Source organism: Rhipicephalus sanguineus, chromosome 8 (genome assembly GCF_013339695.2).
Source record: "Rhipicephalus sanguineus isolate Rsan-2018 chromosome 8, BIME_Rsan_1.4, whole genome shotgun sequence".
Classification (NCBI taxonomy): Eukaryota; Metazoa; Arthropoda; class Arachnida; order Ixodida; family Ixodidae; genus Rhipicephalus; species Rhipicephalus sanguineus.
In genome coordinates, this window is record NC_051183.1 from 40,337,704 (window position 1) to 40,360,265 (window position 22,562).

A 22,562-nucleotide genomic window follows, 5' to 3' on the forward strand; every position below is an offset into this window, starting at 1 on the left:
AGAGCTTACAAGGGGCTCTAGAAACGCCGCTCTTCCAGCTTTCGCTGTGACTGTGCTGCGGTTTCAGCGCAGGCCTGGCGTTTTTTATTAAGCACAGTTGAATATTAAATAAACTGTAAGGAGGAAATTAGTCCAGGTTTATTGGCAATCTTGCCGTCTTTAGTACAAAAGCCACTCAAACATTTATTTTTAGTCCACGTCATCATCATCACCACTGCGCTACCGTCGTCATTTTGGCCACTGACGACGGTTTTTCTCCCCCCGGCGATTCCCTGTTTCACCTGTCATCTAGTTCCATGCTGGTTACACTAAGTCAACTATTGTTCCAATATCCTTCGACTTCGCACGTGTTTCGCATAGACATTCGTTTTGTGAAACTAATGTCATTGATCGTTGGCTCTTCCTTCGCTCGAGCTCCATGCCATCATTACTTGCTTCCGCGTAGGGTACATTGAGTAAGTCTTGATCTCGCTTAGCATTGGCTTTACAATGTACGCGTAGCACATTTACCAGACGATCTTCCAATCAATTCAATCCAATCAATCCAAAGCTTGTGCAGAAGGCGATTAATAGTTTAGTGAGGCAAGGCCTGGAATTTGGACGCTGTTCGTGGATGAGAAGGGGAGGCGAGGTCCAAGTTATGCCATCCTGAAAGAAAATTTTAAGAGCGAACAGAATAGAAGCCTTCAGCATGGTTGCTTGCAATATAGTTTTCTGAAGGGTTTACAGTAGCCTGCTGGGAACTATCATGTCTGTCTTTTTTTCTCACTGCGGCAATGATTCGCCAAATTCGGAGTGGCATGGGCGTCATTATATTCAGAGAGGCGGGTTGTGGGAGCACTCACAAGCATCGACCGCCTGGCGCTAAACAACGCTGCAACTGTACTACCACAGAGAAAGCCACTGAAACACAATCGCCACCAATCCCATTCGCGCCATTCCGTCAAACCGCCCCCCCCCCCCCAGCCTTAGCTGTAAAGCGGTAAGGAAATGAATAACACAAGCACGAGGAGACGTGACTTAACGAAGAGGCATATCCTGGTCGCGATAGCAGGTTCAAAATCAACACCGCGCAACACCCCACTTGAAAAAAAAAAATAAAAACAAAAGAGCCCGCAGCGGTTCGGTGGCCAACGACCACCGCGAAGTCTTCTCTCGCTCCTTTTGGCGGGAAAGCCGCGCACTGCGTGCCGTCTTATTTCTTCGGTTTCTTTAAATTTACTTTCGAGAATTTCGATTTTTGCATTTCTTAGCTCCTTTTCCACTCAGCCGATGTCTTTCCCACCACATACCACACCCTCCCGCTTGGCCTGTTTCAGAGCCTTCGGCTGGCCGCTAGGTGGCGCTGCTGTGGCACACACTCTTTCTCTCTCTCTTTTTCCGTCTCTCTGCACCAAGGGTCGTCACTCTCTCAATGTTGTTCTCCGCCGCGGACTTGCTTCTTTTTTGCGCAGTGTTGCCCGCCTTGGCGCGCAAATTCCGCGGAGGTCTTCCAAGAGCGCGGCCCTCCTTTTTACGGTACTTTTTAAGAGATCGCCGCTCGGCCAACTTGGGTCCCCTTGCCTCTCCTCTGCGGAATCGGTCTCTCTTGACTCGGTTCCTTTTCAGCCTCTTCCATCCCTTCCTCGCTTCCCTTCTCTCTCTTTTCTTTAACGGCCATCACAGCACTTCCCACACCATTCTCCTTCCTCCACTCTCTCTCAAATATCGTTCCCTTTCCCATTTTCCATCGCTCTATATTTCTTTAGAACTCTGGTCTTATCTCGTTTCTTGTAGCTTTTGTAGTGCTGCTTCTCCTCTCTGATAGTCGGCGTTCCGCTACTAAAGAGGTCCTTCTGTGCACTTGGTGGGAACCAAGGCACCACCGACTGCAAGTCCGAGGGTCCCAAAAATGTGCGCGTTTTCGGGGTATTTTCTTATTCGCGCGGGTACAGTTCGCAAGTTGACAGTCGTCCCGACTGGAGCCCTTTTCTATGCATTTCATCCGCACATAGAATGCAGGGGGCAGAAGGCCGCTACATGCGGGCGATCTCTTTGATAGGGAAAGCGTGGGAATGCATGCGCATGTGTGTGTATTTGCGTGAGTACCAGAGGTCGAATTAACAAAACCCCTTTTTTTCTTCGCAAGTGCCTTAAATGTTTGCTTAATGGCCGGCATCATTAGCTAATGATACACCAAGCGTCAGGATTGCCGGATATTTTGCCTCCCAGGGAAGCCAGCGGAGGATTAAACTTTTTGATTCTATTACGTAACGAAATACAGATAATTTCACTAGCCATGCCCTACCAGGGACTTCAGGTTAATTTGGATCACCTGGGCCTCTTTAACGCTTCCATAAATTTAAGTACACGGCCATGGCTGAATTCCGCCTTTATCGAAATGTGACCGCCACAGCATGGAATCGCACCTGCGCCCAAGAACATTTAAAACTAATGAAATAAACGTTTTTTGAGCAATTGTTCCCTACTTAATGCGTATCACTCACGTACCATTTTCACCATGAAGTCAACTGAAATGTTTCACCTGGATACTAATTGTCTGTCATCTTAAAGAGTGTCCTCTTGAACCTGGAAAGCTTGTCCTCGCGTGCTAAAGTTTTGTTTTGAATAGCGCTCTTTAATTTTAAGAAATCATAACGAAGAAGCTCATTTTTCCTAGCGGCAAAATTGAGTAACCCTCGGGGGTGTGCTGCTTCCAACAGCACCATTTCGACACCGATGCTACAGCACTGATGGGGGCACGTTCACGCCTCCTTCGCAGTATCCTGAAATAGTTGGTTTATTTATTACAATACTGTACTGATGCGTCAATTTGGCGCCAACATTAGAGCTCTTCATGCCTCCGCTCTCTCTGCTCACATTCCTGTCTTCATACTTCACACATTGTGTGCGCCGTGCCTACACATTTGGCCGCACCCCTACGAACTGGCGTTTTCGCTTGCGTGCTCTCGGCTGCAGCACGTGTGCGCTTTCCTTCATCCCAGTCGCTGCTGAGGTGCCGCGGAAACACTTCTTTTCGTTGTGCTTTCTTTCGCGCTATCCCACCTTGTTGTGGCTGCCTTCTCACAACCACTGGACCCCTACTGCATCACTCCCCCCTCCGAAACCAGCGTTCCCAGAAAAATTTCGCGGGAAAATGCCACGCCTCCGCAAGTACATAAGAACGGCTTGCCCTCCCGCACACCCTCTCGCATTTGCCCTCTCCGGTGCAGCTTCTGGTGTGGAAGTGGTTCCTGTTTACAGTTTGCTGCTCTATTTTCTTATTGCTTCACTGACGTTCGCAGTTGTTTTGGTTCTTACGAGGGAAAAGTTAAAATGTTTTAGCCTTTCATTTTCTCGCTAGACTTATAAAAAAGCATTCCACTTTTTGCCCCACTAAAGCGTCGAAGTATAAAGGTTGTGTTGGCTCCAGCACTAAAATGTATTTGAATGAACAGAAACAAAACAGCGCCCATCCTTCATTTTTAAGGTGGTTGTTTAGGGCAATACAATTAGCATTTTATCTTATGATGGATATGTAAGTTGGGGTGACATTTTTAAGATGTTTGGGTAATTGCTGTGAAGGGTAGCATATATCCCACTGGCATAAATCAGTGAAATGATTTTTTCGAAGATTTTCTTTTTAGCACAGCATTCTGAAGTTCTATACATCTAACTAGGGCGTAGTCAATGACCCAAGTTTGTGGGAGAGCGGCTAAAGACAGAAATGTGAACCAGGGAAATGCGCAGCGTATTCTGCAAAATGTGAATCACATTAAATGTGCGAAAAATGTGCGTTGGATACACATTCCTTAGCTTTAGAAACGTTCATGTAACTACTACTAATTCTGGTCACCGGCATAAGCATAGCATTGATAGGTTAGTTTACGGGCTAGCTCTAATTTGTTTTGCGCTAAGAAATTCGTTGAAGTCCGGCGTTCATGGCACCGGAGATCAGCACATTTCTGGTGCTCTCTGCTAAGTTAGTTAACCAGGAAGCTAGGACTCACCCTCCTACCGCAACCTGCTTGCCTCCTGGTTAGCTTATTTGGTAAAGCTGGGAAAGGGGTCGGGCCCGGGTTCGGACCCCAGCCAGAATGTATCCTTCAACAACTGGGAAGCTTTTGTTTCTCTTTCATTTTAACCTTCCGCTGCCTTGTCGAATTAATTTGCGATGAACGGATGAAGCAGTACTGACTTGTGATCGTTAATACAACATTTTAATATTCAAATTGGCATTGTTGAGATAGCAAGCAAGCTAGAATTACTGTTCCGGATGCTGTTTAATATAGTGCTACAAAAGTTGCCACGTTTCACTGCCCCCCACCCCCACCCACCCACCCACCCACTCCGCCACTCTCGCATTTCAATTTGTTTCATCCAATGAGCGTTGGCATAGGCAGCGCCTTATACAGGGCAGGTGCCATCCGGAACCAAGAATCGAATAAGCCCAGTGTAATCTCTCGGCGCTTCGCTGGCACGTAAGAAAATAAAGAAGAAAAAACAAATAGTAGATGTAGGCTCCGTGGACCCACGATTTTCCGTCTGTGGCAAGCAAAAAGTTAAAGAAATGGCCCGCTACGAGGCACGAAATAACATCTTCAAACATTGGACACTACACATAAAAATACCCACCATGTAAAGAAAAAGAAAACACAGGCGGCGCTGCTGAGAATTCGGCTTCAATGGAACCCCGCCCGGAAGGTTACGACTCGTCTATCAGCAGGTTGTCCACGCGTCCTCGGCATCCTGACAAGCCGCACGCACAAGTGCACACAGGCGCTCACGGATGATCGGTCGCGGTCTTCGAGCCCCCGTGTGTATGCGTAAGGTTATTGTAGACTGCGCTGGCACCGGGTTTACGTTTACGACGCCCGTTGAGCAAAACCAACCGCGCCGCAAACCTCTGGACCGGACCGGATGCCGCCAGTGCCATATCCTCCCCCCCACCCCCGTTCACGGTTCCGTGTTGGGGTCCCCATGCAAGAAGACTCTGGTCGTAAAAGTTTTCTCGTCCATTTTTAAAGCATCCCCTTTTTTTTCCCGCCAACTTGTCGCCGCTATTTCGACGTATGTCCTACACCGTGAACTCAAAGCCACAGGTTCTTCTTTGTCCCTGTACAATGCGAGCCGTTGGTGGTCGATCAACGCCGTGATTTGCGAACGCGTTGCGTGTTTGCTGTTTGGCAGTGTTGATATATCTGTGGGACAAGGGGAAGTCCCTTGAGTTCACGTGTAAGGTTTTCCTTTTTTAACAGCTCAATATGTCACGGTGTGCAATTTTTACATTCCCCTCCATGTTTAAAGAGTCAGGTTTGGAAGGACTTTCACTGCGTTGACTTTTATGGGTGTGCTTGTGTTACGACTCTGCGTTGTCCGTATAGCTGTTCCATGACAAAAGAAGCTAAAGCCTTGTTATCGGATCTCGTGGGGGTCCTTGTGTGAATGAAGAGTTTGAAAAACTTCGAGTGGGCAATAAAATGGCACTACCCGGAGTGTGCTCCTGTACCCTATTATTGAGGGCACACGTGTGTAATCCAAGATCCGGAAGATGCACTGTTTGGCTGTCCAGCTGAAACAATGCGTTATATCATTTTGTACTTAAGCGGGATGTCGATTATGTGGACAATCGCTTGTAGTCGTGGTTTCATGGTGCTTCTGAGGAAGCAAGTCTTACTGCATGTCAATCCCTTGTTTGTTCCTCTAGGTTGGCAATATTCGTACTGAAACAGCTAGTAGCACGAAGTTATGATTATACACTCTATAACATGGCTTATTTGAATGAATTCTTTACTTCACAGACTATTTGAATTTGTATGCGTATGTCTCTTGGCGACTCTCGCTCACAAGCTGTATATGAAGTCAAACTTGCTATTAAAGTTCATATTTCATGATACGATGTTGTAGAAATAATTCCTACATTATCAGGACCAGCACCCTGTACTCAGCACAGCTTTTCAAAATTTGCGCACGCCATCTGTGGCGTGTCTGTCATCAGGCATTGATGACAGATACACCGACAGAAAAAAATACGAGAGAATGACAAAGTGCAATTGAGTTTTCGAAATAGTCCATCAAGCGATTTTGTTTGGCCAAATACCCACGCCATGGATGCATTCTTTTGTACTTTTCTTGCGTTTACTTTTGTGTCGCCTCGCATTATTTTTAGCACCAACATCGGTCCCTGATCGCGATGTCCGCACTTTCTGCACCCCGACCGCTCCATCTTGACGTGTTGATTGAGGCCAAACCCCTTCTAAATTACCCACCCCTTCACAGACCTCGGACCGGGATGCCCATTGGCGCGGGTCCGTGGCGAATCTTCGGCGCAACTCGAGAAATGCAGCGCTGCCTGCAGCGACTTTGTGCCGGAGCCGACAGCGCGTTGCCTCTCATTGCGAAGGCACGTCTCGCCCAGCTATGGTGGGTGCCGATCAACAGAAGTGGGTGACTGGCCGGACGGCAGCCTTGTACGCAGAAGCCCGTAGCTGGACCCTGCTGCAGTAAACACACGAGTTAGGCGAAGGGCGCTCTCTGGTAGGCTTAAGGACGGTGTTGATGGAAGTACGAAGCGAGGGCCGCTGAAGGAGAGATGCCGGAGGCCTTAAGTGAGGGGTGAAGGGGTGGTCTGTGCGAGCATGCGCAAGAAATATAAAGAGGGGAGGGTGGTTCCCCGTCAAAATAGTAGCGGAACTGTTCCTCAGGCACAAGGTCGGTTCGCCCACTCTACTTACTATATGCCCGATAGAGTTGGTAGGGGGGGAGGGGCGCTCACCCCCTCGAAAAACTAATGGTCGTCGCCCCTTAAGGAGCCATTATTACGTCCCCGAAATCGCGAGCACTACGAGAGGCATTCCGCTGCTTCTGGACGCAACTGTGAGGGGGGCGCCAGGATCGGTCGGTGGTGGTCAGTGTTTGTCCATTAAGCGCGTCGGCGAGTGGCGCCCTCTGCGGAGTGGTAAACAGAAGAAAAATGCAAGAAACAACTAAAAAGAAAGGTAACACAGAAACACGAAAGAAAATTAGAAACGTGAAACAAAAGAGAAGGGAATCATCCTTTGGCGAGCGCGTACGTGCTGAAACGATGCCCACCATGTGTACGACTGCAGAAGCGTGGTCTGAGACCATTCCGCGACGGGCATCATACGCGTTCTGGGGCTCCCATTGCTGCTCCCGTGTCCTTCTGGTTGCTTTCTTTGCCCTTTTTTTGTGTTTTGTTGTTGTTGCTATTGTTGTTGATGATTGCAGTAAGCTGTTGAGGCACACGCATGCGCACACGCGAGAACTCGAACTGGCGCGTGTGTTTGTATATCCAGTAACACTGGCGTCACCTCCACGGGCGCCCACATATACCGGCAAACAAACGCGGCGAGCAAGTTGCCGCCGTTGCTTCTTCTTTTCAGCCGCGTCCTGTAATTTGCGCCCCTGCGCCGCTCCGAAAAAGCGGGATCATGCACTGCGCGCTTGCGCACTTCTGAGGCGAGCGGGACTGTACAACTTTCGCATTATCTGCCTGACCAATGCCTTTCTTATTTTGTTTTCCCATTCATGGTTCGTTGCTGTTTTTGGTTTGTTGTCGAGCCTCGCTTATAGTTCCCCGCGATGGCCAATTCCACAAACAAGGCTTGTTCGAGAGTCCCAGCCTCGAGTCCTTCCTCTGCAGCTCCCATTGTGGTCGTTATTGCAGTTGCTGTTGTTGAACTGCTGTTATTGTTGCATATACCCGGCCTTCCGGAATAAGAGGTAATGGTCCTGTTCTCACTTGCGTTCCGCTGGACGCACAGCGGGACCATTCCCAATTTCAGGAATTTCGCCGACGTAACCGTTAGTTTCGGTCCAATGCGGCTCTGCTCCGTAACTTCTCATTTTCGAATGTATTTTGTTTGTTTTCCTTTTTGCAAGCACGATTACAGGTTAAGCTAGCGCTCTTTAAAACGACACTGCCAAGTAAATTAAGGTAATCCACCAATTTTAGACTTATATTTATTTGGATCTACTGAAAGGCAAGCCACATCTCTCCTAAGATTGAAACCTGTGACACGTATCCATCTGTGTTTGATGTTTTGCTCCTTTCCTTTTTCGGGCATATCATGACATCTCGCCGTGAAGGAGGCTCTGTATCATGCGATTGATCAAGAAGAAAGCCCATGTCATGTATTCGCAGTAATCACACGCTCTCAGACATAAGGCCTCGAAGACCGTATCAGCTGGACGAGAAGTTCGTATGGCATTCCAGCTGCAGGTGGGTGGTCCCCCTGCACAGCGTTCGATTGACTTGGAACCTCCTACTCCTCAAAATGTCGTGAGCGGAAAGACAAGACGATGAAAATGAAATAAATGAAATGAAAGAAATTAAGACAAAACAGGAGACGGCTCCTCTAGGAACCGTCCACACGTCGCTGAAGTAGCCTGACATCTTTCCATGTTAAAATGCAACACGGGAGTGACAGCATGCGAATCGTGTTTTAGCTTCGATAGTGAGCTTGAGAAAATTCGCGACGTCACTCGAAGTAGGTGTGCATGACAGGGGTTCATGCAGCTACAAAGGCCCGACGACGTACCATGTGAAGCGAGTGTATATTACAGACAGTCCGAATCCTAAACGTCTTTTGAGCCTTTCCGTAGCTCCGGGTTCCAGCACAGCATCTTGATTCCTTTCACATATATTTTCACCGTCGTTTCATGCTGCTGTGTACTATTCGTCAGTATGACTGTCACCCAGTGCCAGCTTCGATTCACGCATTGATCAATAAGTGAAGAACATGCCTTGAACCTGACGTCACCGTGCTGAACTCCAGCAGTTGCATGATCACACGATCATGCATGGTGCGTGCATGTGAATGCATGCCCCCTTGCCACTTTCCGTTCGAAAGCAAACGCAATCATAAATACTCGCGATCTGATCATGTTCGCCAGTGAGCGCTTGACACAATGCTTGGTAATTTAAGGAGGTGTTTCTTGTTGCAATTTGTACGACCGATATTATTACGATTTCTACAATCTATTACGAACTCATCATATTGTTTAATGCAGGGCAGTCGCTATGAAAGATGCCCATTCCGAGCAACAATACACACTTTTACAATTTGGGAAGTTTGCCCGAGAGTATCATGTACGTCTATGCGTGTTATATAGTACATAATCACCCTTAATTGCTATTCTGTACCCTATATTTATAATCTTTTGTTCACGGGTGGAGGTTGAGTAGCGGCTTAATGCAGTAGCCGGTCTCTTCATTTAATATTTGACATAACATATTGATAAGAATGACGATTAATCAAAGGCCAGCTTCGACGGTGTGAAACCACCACACCTACGATGCAGATGTAAGGTCTCTGCAAATTCTGAGCACCTAAAAATGATATTTCGTTCATAAATTACTATTATGTCCGTATATGCTTCCAAGGAATGATATACCGGGATAGAACTTAAGTATTTTCGTCACTGTTCTCATTCAACTCCCACTGTTGTAATATCAATGGCAAATTAATCCAGTATAGTGCTTTGCCTCGTAGAGGTTGCTAAGTGAGTGTTCCTTCGTTTTTAATTTTTTCCCTTTTGTTTGCGCAGGTGGCCAGGTGGACGTGAAGACAGAGCCGCGGGCACTGCTGTAGCCAGGTAGAATAACAGGTGAGATTACATGTTTCTGTTTTGACATTCTTTTTTGACAGGAATTACAAGCGGCGCTTTCTCGTCTTTCATTATTATTCCGTGATGTCCGCCTTTCGTGCGGAGCCGAACTAGTCCTCGCTTCTGAGACTGCTATAGGAGAGCAAACATGATGCTATTCGTACGGCAAGGGGAGTAATTTCTCGTGCTAAGAAATAATCGGATATGCCATTCATTCTCTATCCGTTGACGATAGCGGTAATTAAAGCAACCGTAGCGTTTCACTAAATTTTCGACCATTTAGGCCATTCTATTTCTTTGCTTACACACGGCTCGTCGCATTTCTTTTCTCTCAGTTCGTTATAGGCCAAGCAACTGCAGGTTCCGTGCTTCAGCTATATTGTGTGCGTCTGATCTTCCACATCGGAAAAAAAAAACACACGCACATATTACGGAATGCTTCATAAAAGCACAGGTGCTCGCAAAGCATAAGCTGGCTTCGAAAAGCACATAATGATATCAAGGTATAGAGAAAATGAAATCAATAGCACGCCAATTACAGACAAACCAACCAGACATATTATCGCGAGCCCGTACACTGTACGTTCCTTAGCGTTGCACAGAACTGGCTTCTGAAAGTGCAGTACAGAATGACAAACAAACAATTAGATGACGAAGAAACCAAGATATATAAAGAAAATCAACGGCGAGTTACGTAAATACGGTCAAATATGCCCTGCGCTGTAGTACAACGCGAAGCCATTCCCTCGCCAGTGCGTCCAGCGCTTTCATTTTTCTCCGATCCGCGCCCGCTGACCTTGCGCGCAATCGTGATTGGCTGAGAGGGGAGGACGGGGCGTCAAGGCCTTCTTTCTTACTCCCCCGGCGAAGACACCCTCCCCGCGGGAGCTAGACTGCGCAGTTACTCCTTTCGCGTCGTCTTCGTCTTTCCTTTATCAATGCCGTAGTGGTTGTAGTGGAAGGGGTGACGGTGTTGCTAGCGGCGAGATCATACACAACACACATATGCACACAGCCCACTTTGGCGAGCATGCGTCGTTGATGTGCCTGCGTCGTACAGGTGTACCGTCGCCGACGGTATACACGCCCGCGCCAATGGGACAGGGCAGCGTGGGTGCCTGCCCCTGCTCTCATTGGGCTAGCCAGCGAAAAAAATGTGGGCTAACCAGGAGAGCGTAGCGCTAAGGAGGGGCTCTCTACCTTCTCGTTGGTCGTCCTACTTTCTTTATTCTTTTTACTCGCTTACGCCCTCGCTATTCTCGCAATGGCCATTACTATACGTGTACGAGTTGTTCTGGCCGAGTCGAGACGATTGTGTGGGGACTACGCGGTCCGGATCCTTTGAACACCCGCGCGGGGGGCAGGACAACGCCTCGTGCTAGAAAATTACGAGTGCAAAGAACCGCTGGAAGTAACCTTTTGTAATGGGCGTTTCGTTTTCTCTGCGTTCTTTTTGACTGCGCTGACGCTGTTTGTGCGTACGGCGTTCTTGGAAAAAGAAAAAGTTTAAGAGTCCCCCCCCCCCCCTTTTTGCTTGTTTGAATGGCGCGGTGTCGTCGTCTTCGTGTACGCGGGGAATTTCTGGGAGGTGCGGGATCTCCTTGACCTGGAGGGGTTGCTGACACCGTTATCGTCATGTCCCGGACAAATATTACAAAGTGGCTGGGTTGTAAAAAATAACGAAGAAAAAGCTATTCCTTCCCCTCCACCCCCTCCACACACACACACACACACACACACACACACACACACACACACACACACACACACACACACACACACACACACACACACACACACACACACACACACACACACACACACACACACACACTTCCCCCTATCGTTGTTTTAACGGGTAATCCAGAAGACCATTTGCCTATGTCCGTCTGCAAGTAAAAGTCAAACAGTTTAAACTCCTACAGAGGGTATAATGGAAACCCTGCAGCATTACGTGATACCCTTTACCTATAAAGGGACTACAGGCTGCTGCTTTCGAGAGAGGGAAGACCCTATTGGATTAATTAACTAGAAAGTTCGGAGCTTGTGAGCTCCCGCAGAGAAGAATAGCTCGCTTCTGTAAGGTGCAAAATGTGAGCATTGCAAGTTCTGCTACTAAAGGACCGGCTATGCTATTGGTGATCATCACTTACAGCCTATTTAGGTCCACTATATACAGGCTGAAGGCCTCTCCCAGGGATTTACCTTATACCTTGCGCGAGCTGAATCCATTTTATCCCTGCGAGCTTAATCATGCCATTATAATAGTGAAAAAACCAACGCTAGGTTAAAACAATATAAACTGAAAGCAGAAGAAATTCGAGCCTACCACGACACCCACACACCATATACATTCTCGCTCCCAACACACCGTATGAAGTCGAAATGAAGCACCAGATATATCACAACCAGCTAGACCATGATTTGGCAATTACTGCTAGTCTCTTTACCAATGCAGCAATAGTTCTAATCTAATAGTATGGGGGAGGGGGGGGGTTCTATGTGCCAAAACCACAATACAATTGTGAGGCACATGCACTGGAGGGCTGCGGACATTTCGGCCACGTAGTGTTCTTTAACGTGCACCTAAGTCTAAGTACACGGGCCTCCATCGAAATGCTACCGCCGCGGCCGGGATCGAACCTATGACCTTCGGGCCAGCCGAGCACCGCAACCACTTCACCACCGCGGCTGCTGCTGCAATAGTTCTAGACAACTTCTGAAGAAAAAGCCGACCGCCGTGAGAGTGTCTGACGGCGTATACAGGCAGCGACTGCCTGAGACGCCATTACGGCTCCTCTCGACACTTCAAGGACGCCAAGCTCGTCGAACCTTAGCGCCGGGTAAATACCCGAGCCGAATATATCGCCTGGCCTCCCTTTAAATGTCCATCGCCGAAAGGCGCGCAACCAAGCAGTCGCGCAAGCACCGGCCCGGTTGAGGTGTTATCTCCACTCAAGGGTCTCCGCGGCGGTCACTATGCTGGAGCAGGGTTTTATGGCGTTGAGCGGCTTCGCAGCATCACCCTGTTAATGCTAGTGCGCATGCGTCGGGACACGTGTCTCACCTTTGTGGCATTGTGAGAGAGGAGGTGCGAGTGACGTCACTCTTGACACAAGTGTCGGGTACGTTACACTCCTTTCCACGCATTCCTCCGCTGGGAAATAATAATTATAGAGAATCGCTTGGCGATGCGTTGATTTCAATGAATACAATAATAAGACCAGTGATTAGAATGATCGCGTGACTTGAGTTCTTTTTCCTTTTCTTCTTTTTTTTTTGTGGTTGGCTGTCGGTTCGTCGTTTACTTTGCTTTGATCTACATTATTTGTAATGCTAACACAGGGAACGAAAGTGCTGTCTGGTGCGTTGTTCGTGTACGCGATGCTTCGACGTCAGTAAATTTTCAATGTCACACTCACCCCATAAGAGAGCCTGAAGTTATGGAGTACTACTAAGCCAAATGACCGTTCTGATAATTTATACTGGCTGCGTGTCTTACCTAAAACTCCGACATGTTTTACAACCCAACAACACAAGCAGCGCTTGTGTCGTTCGGTTCTTCCTCTGCCTCCATTTTTGCACTGGTTTCCATTCCACCAGGAACCAAATCCAACTAGCCCAATTGGCAGTCTTAATTCCGATATGCTTTAGTTTATAAACATCTTTTCTCGGAAGAAGAAAGAAGCTCATAACCTTTTAGTCACCGCCATGTTAGTTGTCCTTTCTCATTCCATGTTCACACGTGTCACGCTCGTCACAATATTTTGTGGCAGTACTCCTTGATTTCCTTTCTTTTCTTTGTTTTTGCTTTGTTGTAGCAGTGACACTTTTCGTTTAAAGGGGTCATGAACCACTTTTACAAGTAATGATCTAATGGCCTCAGTATCGGAGTGTACTGCCTCCCGAATCGACTGCCGCAAAAATTTCTCGAATCCGTCAAGAATCAGCGGAGTTACGGGGGTTTGGCGCACGCTCCCAGCGCTTTCTCTCTTTTCTCGTGCCGACGAGCGCACTGGAAGCTAGACAGGGAGGGATGGCATGGGGGAAAGAAGTTACGCCAGCGCGCGTCATGAAACGCGATCGCTCTCCCGCTGTGATTCGCTTGCGCGAGTGCGGCGCCGGCAAGTGGCGGCATTCCGCGGCAAGAAGCGCATCTGATCCGAACGCCGCTCTCGATTTACGTCGGCTATCGGCCAATAAGCATGCTATGTCTTTGCGACGTACAGCGGACAGACGCCCCGCCCACCGACGAGAGTGAGAACCGGCCTCTGTTTGAAAAGAGGGTGCCTGGGGAAACGGCAACTTCGCGCTCCGCTTGTGGCCATTACGCGGCGCGCACGACTGTAATATTTGGCAGAGCAGTTCATAGCCGTGTCAGCATTCCGCAGGATGTGTTTTTTCAATCAGCCCAAGGGGTGCTTCATGACCCCTTTAACTCATTTACCGCTTGAATCAGTGAACAGCACGGTAAAAACGAAGACGAAGCAGATGAACGAAAAAAAAAAAAAAACTTGACTGCGCTTTGTATGGTGTGCCCGTTCCTCTGCTTCGTCTTCGTTTTTACTGCGTTGTTTCCTGATTCAAGATGTTCAACCAGCTAGCCAACAAGTTCAGCTTCTTTACCGCGATGCGATTCCTTTGACACATATCAATGAAAAAAAAATTCGAATGTGATGAACTGTGCGACAGCAAATACTCAGTGGAAAACGCCAGTCGAAGATGCACCAGCGTGTGCATAAAAGCCGGCGAGAACACATCTTAAATTTCAAGCACGGGAAAAGACAAAGGCACCCCCCCTCCCTCACTTCCCCCCCCCCCCTTTCTCCAGGAATCTCCATCTTTCTCTTGCTCATCCTGTCTGTCGGTCTCTTCGATCCACGTCAACCGCACGCCGCATCTCGCACAACACCGCCGCCTCCTGCGCCCGGTTGTCTACTACGCTTCCCAGCCTCCACATCTTCCCACAGGGCTCAGCTTCCAAGAGGCTCACCGGCCGCAGTGAGCAGCACACGCGGCCGGCGCCGCTATGCAAGCCCCTGTGGCAGCAGCGTCAGACAGGTCTGCGTCGTTCCACGGCGTGTTCCACTCCCTGGGCGGACCCCTCGGCGGGACCCTCAGTCATTAGACGCCGACGTCACCTTCAAGGACGCGGACGCGTTCGACAGGAGTTCGCGAAGCCCACAGGCTGCGTACACGTCTCCGGTTATTATCCTCCCTTCGTCGGTACGGTGGCCCAGCCCGGTCGGAGGCCTCCTTCTGCATAAAATAAAAGTTGGCGCTGCGAAAGGCCCAGTCTCGGTAGTGGAACCTTTCGCCGCTCCCAGGCGGCGCGCTTCCCCCCACGACGCTTTTCGAGGCGCGTGATACGTCAAGTCTCAAGGGGGCACGCGTTAGCCGTGACGCGATCGGCGTTTGACACGTCCCCAATGCCATACGTGTGCGTAGCCGGGCTGTACACGATTCCCAGCGTGACAGTTAGACAATTAATAAAACAAAAAAACGTGAGCAAATCCTCCAGTTCAGAGCTCGTTTACACTGAAACCGGCGGAATCTCACAGCGGGTACTATCACTCTCTCAGGATGAAACGCTTTACGATGCGCTCAAAGTCAAAGTCGCATTCGTCCATCGCACAAAGACGCATTCGTCCATCACAATGTTGCATGATCTGGCTCTTCTCTTTCATGTGAGCCGTATAATGACATCTCTTCATTGTGAAAGTACAGCTTTAAGTCAGGGGCTTAGCTTTTCCGGTCTTGGAGGAACGCAGTGACCAGAGGGCGGCGTGGAAGCCAAAGCAGCTGTTTATTGCGAGAGGCACACCAAACAAAGCAATGTTTGTATCAAAATTTGAAGTTTTGTTACGGAAAGCTAATTCCAGCTACAATAAAGTCAGCCGGTAATCCGGGATGATAACGTCTATGGCAGGGGAGAGGGGGCATATCCCCTCTCCTTGGACCAGTTCGGTAAATGGGGGGGGGGGGGGGAGTGTTAGAGAACCCATCTAGGGATCTGCGGAGGGAGACGTTCGAACACCATCACGCTATGCAGTAAATAAAGCAAGAATGGGTGCTTGTCACTTGGGCCACATGCACCACGACGCATATCTCACCTCGGAATGAGGAGCTCGGCGAGAAATGGTACCTGTTGCGCCCAAAACTATATACTTGAACGGATTCAATCTAAGCTAGACAATTATCTCGGTAAAATTCACCCGTATCATCGAGTTTATTCAGATTTAACCTTGTTATTTCGAGGTCACAGTCGCAATACTCAATCTGACCAATCTCACCTAGTGCCCGTGCATTGCAGCGGAGGCTTCCTGGTGTCAGCCAATCAGCTGACAGTGCTTTCCTGACTGTACTCCAAGTGAAGGGCTCGACGTGCCACTGGCCATCATTCTGCACTGATCCTTCTGTAAATAGTCGGCAAGAGAGCGATAAGAGATGAACAATGCGGGAACCATTTCGCATGGTTGTGCTTCTGATTGGCTCAAGAAAGTCATCGTTTTCGCTTCGTCGCATGGTGTTCTTGAAATGGTGTAAAATGTCACGAGTTCAGCGGAAGTGGTGTTAAGATGAACTGAATTTTCCGCCTATCAGTCGTAGAAAACAAAATCGAGTTACAAAGTTAGGTAAAGACGAGTAATCAGAGGGCCTTTCTGGACATGGGGCAGAGCCTAGCATTGCAGACCTTATGCAGGTAGCAGCTGAACTAACAAAAAGTTGGGGTTCTTCCAGATTAACGGCAACACTGCCGCGCACGTCATCGGTAAACCCGCTGCTTGCCCTTGCTTGAAAAAATAATATGGTGGGGAGGGAAGAGTAAAGCTCTTGTTGAAATTTCAAGCACGTTGGTGTCACTTCTAAAGGAGAGTCCCATTTGTTCCTTATGTGTCCACTGTATACGCCTTGACAGCACAAGGCCAATAGGAGCAGAAGCACTGCGCGAAATGCAAAATTAGTACGCGGGAGACATTACAAGAATCAATGGCACATATGTGTGCCGTTCCTCTCTGCAAGATTCCTCCGCACCGTTTAGCCTGTAGTACTTATTAGATAACGTCGCCTAACCTAACTGAACGCAGCTCTGGTTGACCTCACTGCTTCGTTCCTCTTCTTTTTTTCTCTAACCTAACCTAATCTAACCAGAACAACGTCGGGAACGAGACAAGAAACTCGAAGACACCAGCAACGTTTCATTATCGATACAAAATCCGCTGTTGAGCATTCCAAATCGAAACTCAGTCAATCAAGTTTATGTCTTATCACACAAGAGTGGTAATCTGTTTAGCTGCCCCCAGTCTCACGCTGTTCAGCTTTAGATACCTGTGGCTTAGCTGGTGATGGAAGCACGACGTAGATGCACACGAAGTGCTGTTGTTTCCAGTGTCTCTTCTGCCGTTTCGTGCCTGCCTTAGCTGTGCATTAGCTGTGCATTAGCTGTGCATTAGCTTGCATTAGCTGGGCATCTGCGCTCTACACTGCATATCACTGCCGAATTTTACACCGCTCGTCCCTACTGCACGCAAATGTGGCCTCCTCCTGCACGGGTCGTGTAAACAGCGGGGGGAGAAGCAGTGTCGGCGGGGAGCCACCTTTTCCCGGCACGCTGTGGCGGGACGTCGTCTCTGGAATGCGGACCTTCTTTTCGACGATGGGCGGCCTACGAAAAGAGCAAAGAGAGGAGAACGAGAGAGAGAGAGAAAGAGTCGTAGGGGGTGGTGTGGGGGGGGGGGGATAGAAGGCCTGTAGGCCTATGAATACCTGTTGGCCCCCAGGCCATCTCTCCCTTTGCAGAGCCGCTTCGTATGGGGGCTATGTATAGAAGACATACGGTATTGAGGCGGCGGGCGGCTTCGAACCACGACCCTGCTTTCTCCCCCCCACCCCCCCACCTCCATCACGTTCTGCCACCTCTCAGGTCGCACCCGTTATTACTGAGAGAAACTCGTTACGGCAGAGGCCCCTGCTACTAGGCGCACTGCATTACGGTAGCCATTTTCACTGCATGCTTCTGCGTGGCTCCTGGTTTGCGCGCGCCTCGGTTTATAATAAGCGGAGTTGTGGCACGCGATTCCTTTGTGTGACCGAGAAAGCGCGCGGTCGATCGTGTGATCTCGCCTTCACCTTGATCGGCTGTCAGTCATCTCGAGGGCGGTAGCTCATTGTCGCTCTCGAAGTCACAGCGCTGTGTACTGCGTTAATTGGTTCAAGTGACAAAATTGATGATTCGTGAGTGAGTGAGTGAGTGAGTGAAAAAGCGAGTGAGTGAACGAGCGAGCGAGCGAGCATGTGGCCATGGATCAGACTCAACCGCAGCGGTCGGATTTCTTTTGAGGCAGAGCGCAACAAATACTCGTGCATATGTGCATGTTAAGCCGTTTTATTTTTTTTCTTCACGCCTGAACACAGCACGAAGCAGCTTAATTTTATCAACATTCTTAAGTTATGGAGCCTCCGCACCAAGGTACAGTCTGATTCCTTGTACTACTAATTATAATGACTAATAACACTAATAGTAATTTGTTCACATTTGTCAAATAACAGAATGTGCTTCTTTACCGAAATACTCTCGTGTCAGTTTGTGCTATTGTCCAAGAATAAATTAACAATTGATTGCTTGTGTAGACACCCACACTGTTTAGTTGTCCGAATTGTTCGATGCACGCAGTAAATAAATAAATAAATAAATAAATAAATAAATATTCTCGTTTACAAACGCATTCTTAGATTCAAAGGGATGTCAATCTCGAACGATATATATATATGTCGTCAATGCGAACTATTCCAATTAATTCTGAATCAATCAATCAATCAATCAATCAATCAATCAATCAGTGAGTCATTAATCAACGCAATGTGGTATTATTGAATAATTGAATCATTAATTTATTCATACAACCCGTGGTCTTGCCAACGCACTTCACCCCGCTCATCATGATCACTCCCAACGCCACTTTGCCTGCACCTCCCAACATCGTTCCGTCCGCACATTTGTCTGCCCGCCGGAGAAGGCTCAGAGTGCTGTAGCCAATCCGCTGTACGTACCATGAGCACAGCGTGGTAAAACGGCCATTACACCCTCTGAATTCGGTGCACGCAAGGGCTGTTCGCGTACGCCTCAACGCATCCGCGGATCCACCTGCAGAAGGAACACCGCGACGGAGAAGGTCTGAGGGTTTGTGAGCGGACGCAACACTGCTCGTTAATACGCGATCGTGGGGGTCTAATTACGTTACCTTTGCCGAGGAGCGGTGTCGGGCAACCGATATTCTACAGAACGGTGCATTTTCAGCCACTCACGCGTCCTTTGGTTGCACGAAGCAGGATGTGTGTGAACCCGGCAAAACAAGTGCACTTCTGTATTTATGTCCGCTACTTTTATTGTTTTGTTTTGTTTTAGATTCACTCTCTTGTATCGTGCCCTCCACCGCATGTAAGTTCTACTGCCCACAGTTGCGTACATCAGAGCTGAAAGCTTGCCGTTGTATACCTCGTGCTTCCGAGACCGAGGTCTTATGAGCGCTTTCGTTCCGCTTGAAGCGTGCAATTCTAATTTCGTGGCCGCGGCCAATTAGAACGTATATGTTCCAACCTCTTGGACACCGGCGTAAATTACGGGGGGATGGGGGGGGGGGGACGGGGTCAGGAGGGTCCTGACCCCTCTTGTGTTCAGGATGGGGGGGGGGGACACCCCTTGCAAATGCCCCCCTTTGAACTTATCTTTCAAACGCCATATATTCGAATTGTTTGAGATTTAAGTATATATAGTGTAATCAACTTCTATTGTTAATGCTTGTTTATTTTGTAGTGTGTCGGCCTGTGTTCACTAACCATAAGCTGTGTGATACTACTGTAATCGCAACTGCCGCTATTTCAGAGAAGACTCAATAGAACAACGCAATTACATGAGCTGGGAACCCATGCTCATTTTTTTAAAATTTTATTTCAAACCATGATTTTAACTTTTATATCAATAAAAATAAAAACAAAATGGCCGCCATAGCAATATGTGCGTGCCCCGTTCTGATTTTTCTAGATTTACGCCACTGCTCTTGGCTACATATTGTAGCGAAACGTCGGGGTTGTTAAAAGTTAAGAGCATCGGAAGACCAGGAGACGAAGAAGTGTGGGAGCAAGTCCGCACAGGCAAGCGACGAGGAGTCAACACGATGATTCCGGAGAGCACTCATTGGGGGGTTTATTTATCTAACACAGCTTATATTTACAAGATACACTGGGCAATAAATACAAAACATAGAAAGTGATGGCATACCCCGTCGGCTTGCATGGCTGGTCTCTGGTGGTGCGATGCTAGTGGGCCCCGAGTCCGCTCTCCTCAAAAATGGGCCCGAGTCGCTGCTTAAATTGAGTTTCGCAGCATCCACGGGTACGCGAACGAAACGACCGGATGTAGCTTCTTCCCTCCGTCGGCTGGAATTCTCTTCCGAGGGTCCCTCTCAAAAGAGCAGTCGAAAAAGAACGTCTCTAACTACATTTGAAAAGAAAAACCTTCTGCTTAACTCTGCCTTTCGCGACAATATATAGGTCATTCCTCGTAATAATGAAAAGAACAAAAAGCACGCAAGGTTATGTTTCTGTTCCGGAGAAGTTAGAAGAACATATCCCTCGCAAATTTGGAAAGGATAAAACAGAACGGAGGGTAAATTATAATTGGAAGACGAAATGGTAGGAGATGAGATGGCGGAGTGCGCCATAAAAATACTCTTTTATAAAAACACAGCGGTGCATACCTGTTGTCTGTGTGTATACTTGTGGTACATCACGCTAACACAAAGTGTACATAAGACGGAACGCTCGCTGGAAACACACAAAAGTCGAGCGTACTGCATGCCTTCAGAACAGTATCAGATTCTATCCATTATATCCATGTCCATAGCACTTTGTAGTCGTGAACTTTTTCGCTAAGACGTATACTTGAACCATAGAGCAAGTTAGCCAACAATCCTCCTTTTTTTTTTATTTTGCGGCGCTGCCCTCTGCCGTTTTGTTAGAGTAATAGGGACCGTATACTAGAGTGGCGGGGTGACCCGGGACAATCGGGATCTCCGGAACAAAAGCCTCCGAGATCGAAAGGCGCCCAACCCAGCGTTTCGCGACTTTCCCGCTAGGCGAACGGCGCGTGCGCAGTGGCACCGCGGAAAAGTCTCGTCAAGTTTCCTGGATGAGTACTTGTGGTTATACATGGTCAGCTGCGTCTTTCGTTATCAGAAATACCCGGTGATAAGAATGCAGCGATGAAGCATGTTGATGGGACATACCTATGGCGAATGACGCTTACACAATTCATGAAAGAGGGAATGCTCGCTGGACAAAACAACTAATTCACAACTCAACCTTCGTTCACGTTATGCGCCCGTAATCGCTGCGCCAAAATGCATCCTTAATAATAATAATAATAATAATAATAATAATAATAATAATAATAATAATAATAATAATAATAATAATAATAATAATAATAATAATAATATCTGAGGTTTTACGTGCAAGCAAAGGGAAAGAAAAGAGGAGAGAAAGGCAGGGACGTTAACCAGTTATGTTAAACCACGATATGATTATGAGGCACGCCGTAGTGGAAATGCGACCGCCGCGCCCGTGATCGAACCCGCGACCTCAGGGTCAGCAGCCGAGCACTGTAACCACAGTACCACCGAGGAGGGCAAGACGCATCCTCTAGCCAACAAGCAACTTGTCAAGCAATTAAGCTCCGTTGATGAATTAATGTGGATCTCCTGGTCAGGCGACGTCTTTCGTCACGACTGTCCGGAGATGGCAACATTTATCTAAAGCATAATGGTTCACTGCACGGAACTGGAGTCAATGAGGCTCGCGTGCGCCGTATACAAATAAAGGTCGTACACGTTACACGCTGCCGCGGTCGCGTCATAACTGCCTCCGAAACAGTCTCGCAAAACTTGTTTTTGCGCGCGCTGTGATGCACGCATTTGGTGTGCGTGGCTAAACACGGGGACGAGCGTGACGAGGGTAGCTAATCGCGCACGCGCACACTCACCGGGCAACTAGAGAAGCGGCAACTAATTGCACTGTCGATGTTGTGTGAGTGGACGAGAGGCAATCATGACCCGGAACGCATAGTTCTTTTCTTTGTTTGGTCGTGTGCACATGCAGGAGAGAGGCGCGAGACCGCAATACTAATGCACGACGAGTCGCGTAGGCTGGACAGACATCGCAGTGTTGCATGCAGTTCGCTTTTCCCGCCTTTGGAAAGGGCGTACACTGTAGTACGACATGCGTAGAACAGCAACGATGCTCTGCGCCTCCTCTCGATCACAGCTGCTTTTGTGATGGTCAGTGTGGTATGTTACAAGCCAGCTACATATACGTATATTGTGAATAGGAAACAAAAAAAAAATTGGAGGATGCTTGAGCTTCACCTTCGAGAGTAGAACGCGATAGCGTAATCGGACCCTGTGCGCATCGGCTTCAGCCACGACGCAGGAAAAGGAACGTTCGTACGCTTAACATTGGCCGTTTCAAACTATATTCTAGAATGTCTACTGGATGTACAGTTGCTAAGTGCCCACCAGCCATAATTCTTCCTTTCGTAAATTGGCGAAGTGGCCACTACGCGTCCTTCAGATGTCATGCGCAGCTGCGCAGCTGCACACTTATTAATGGGTGGGCAGCTTTAAACCACCCACACGTTGCGCAATTCGCATGTTTTGACGCCTGGTTGGGTTCTTCGATTCTGCCACGTAATATTACTTGCATTAAGAAGACTCTACCCACTACATGGCATTCTTATGGCGTTTCTTTGCGGAGCTGTTTCAAGCGCTGGCGTGGCTGCGTGGCGGAACACCTGGTTGCCACGCAAAAGGCCTGGGTTCGATTCTCACCGGGACCAAACGTTTTTATTATTCATTTATTTGCATCTACCTCGGATTTCCGCTCAAGGGTAACGCCAA

At 48.3% G+C, this 22,562-nt stretch overlaps 1 protein-coding gene across 3 annotated transcripts in view; it reads left to right on the forward strand.

Moving 5' to 3' along the window:
* Positions 1–22,562, forward strand: part of LOC119401763 (G1/S-specific cyclin-D2) — a 321,278-nt gene that overhangs the window by 132,889 nt on the left and 165,827 nt on the right. For all 3 annotated transcript variants that reach the window (XM_037668731.2, XM_037668730.2, XM_037668732.2), the window contains one exon: positions 9,550–9,609. The gene's annotated coding sequence lies outside the window, so the exon portion shown is untranslated. The remainder of the gene's footprint in view (positions 1–9,549; positions 9,610–22,562) is intronic.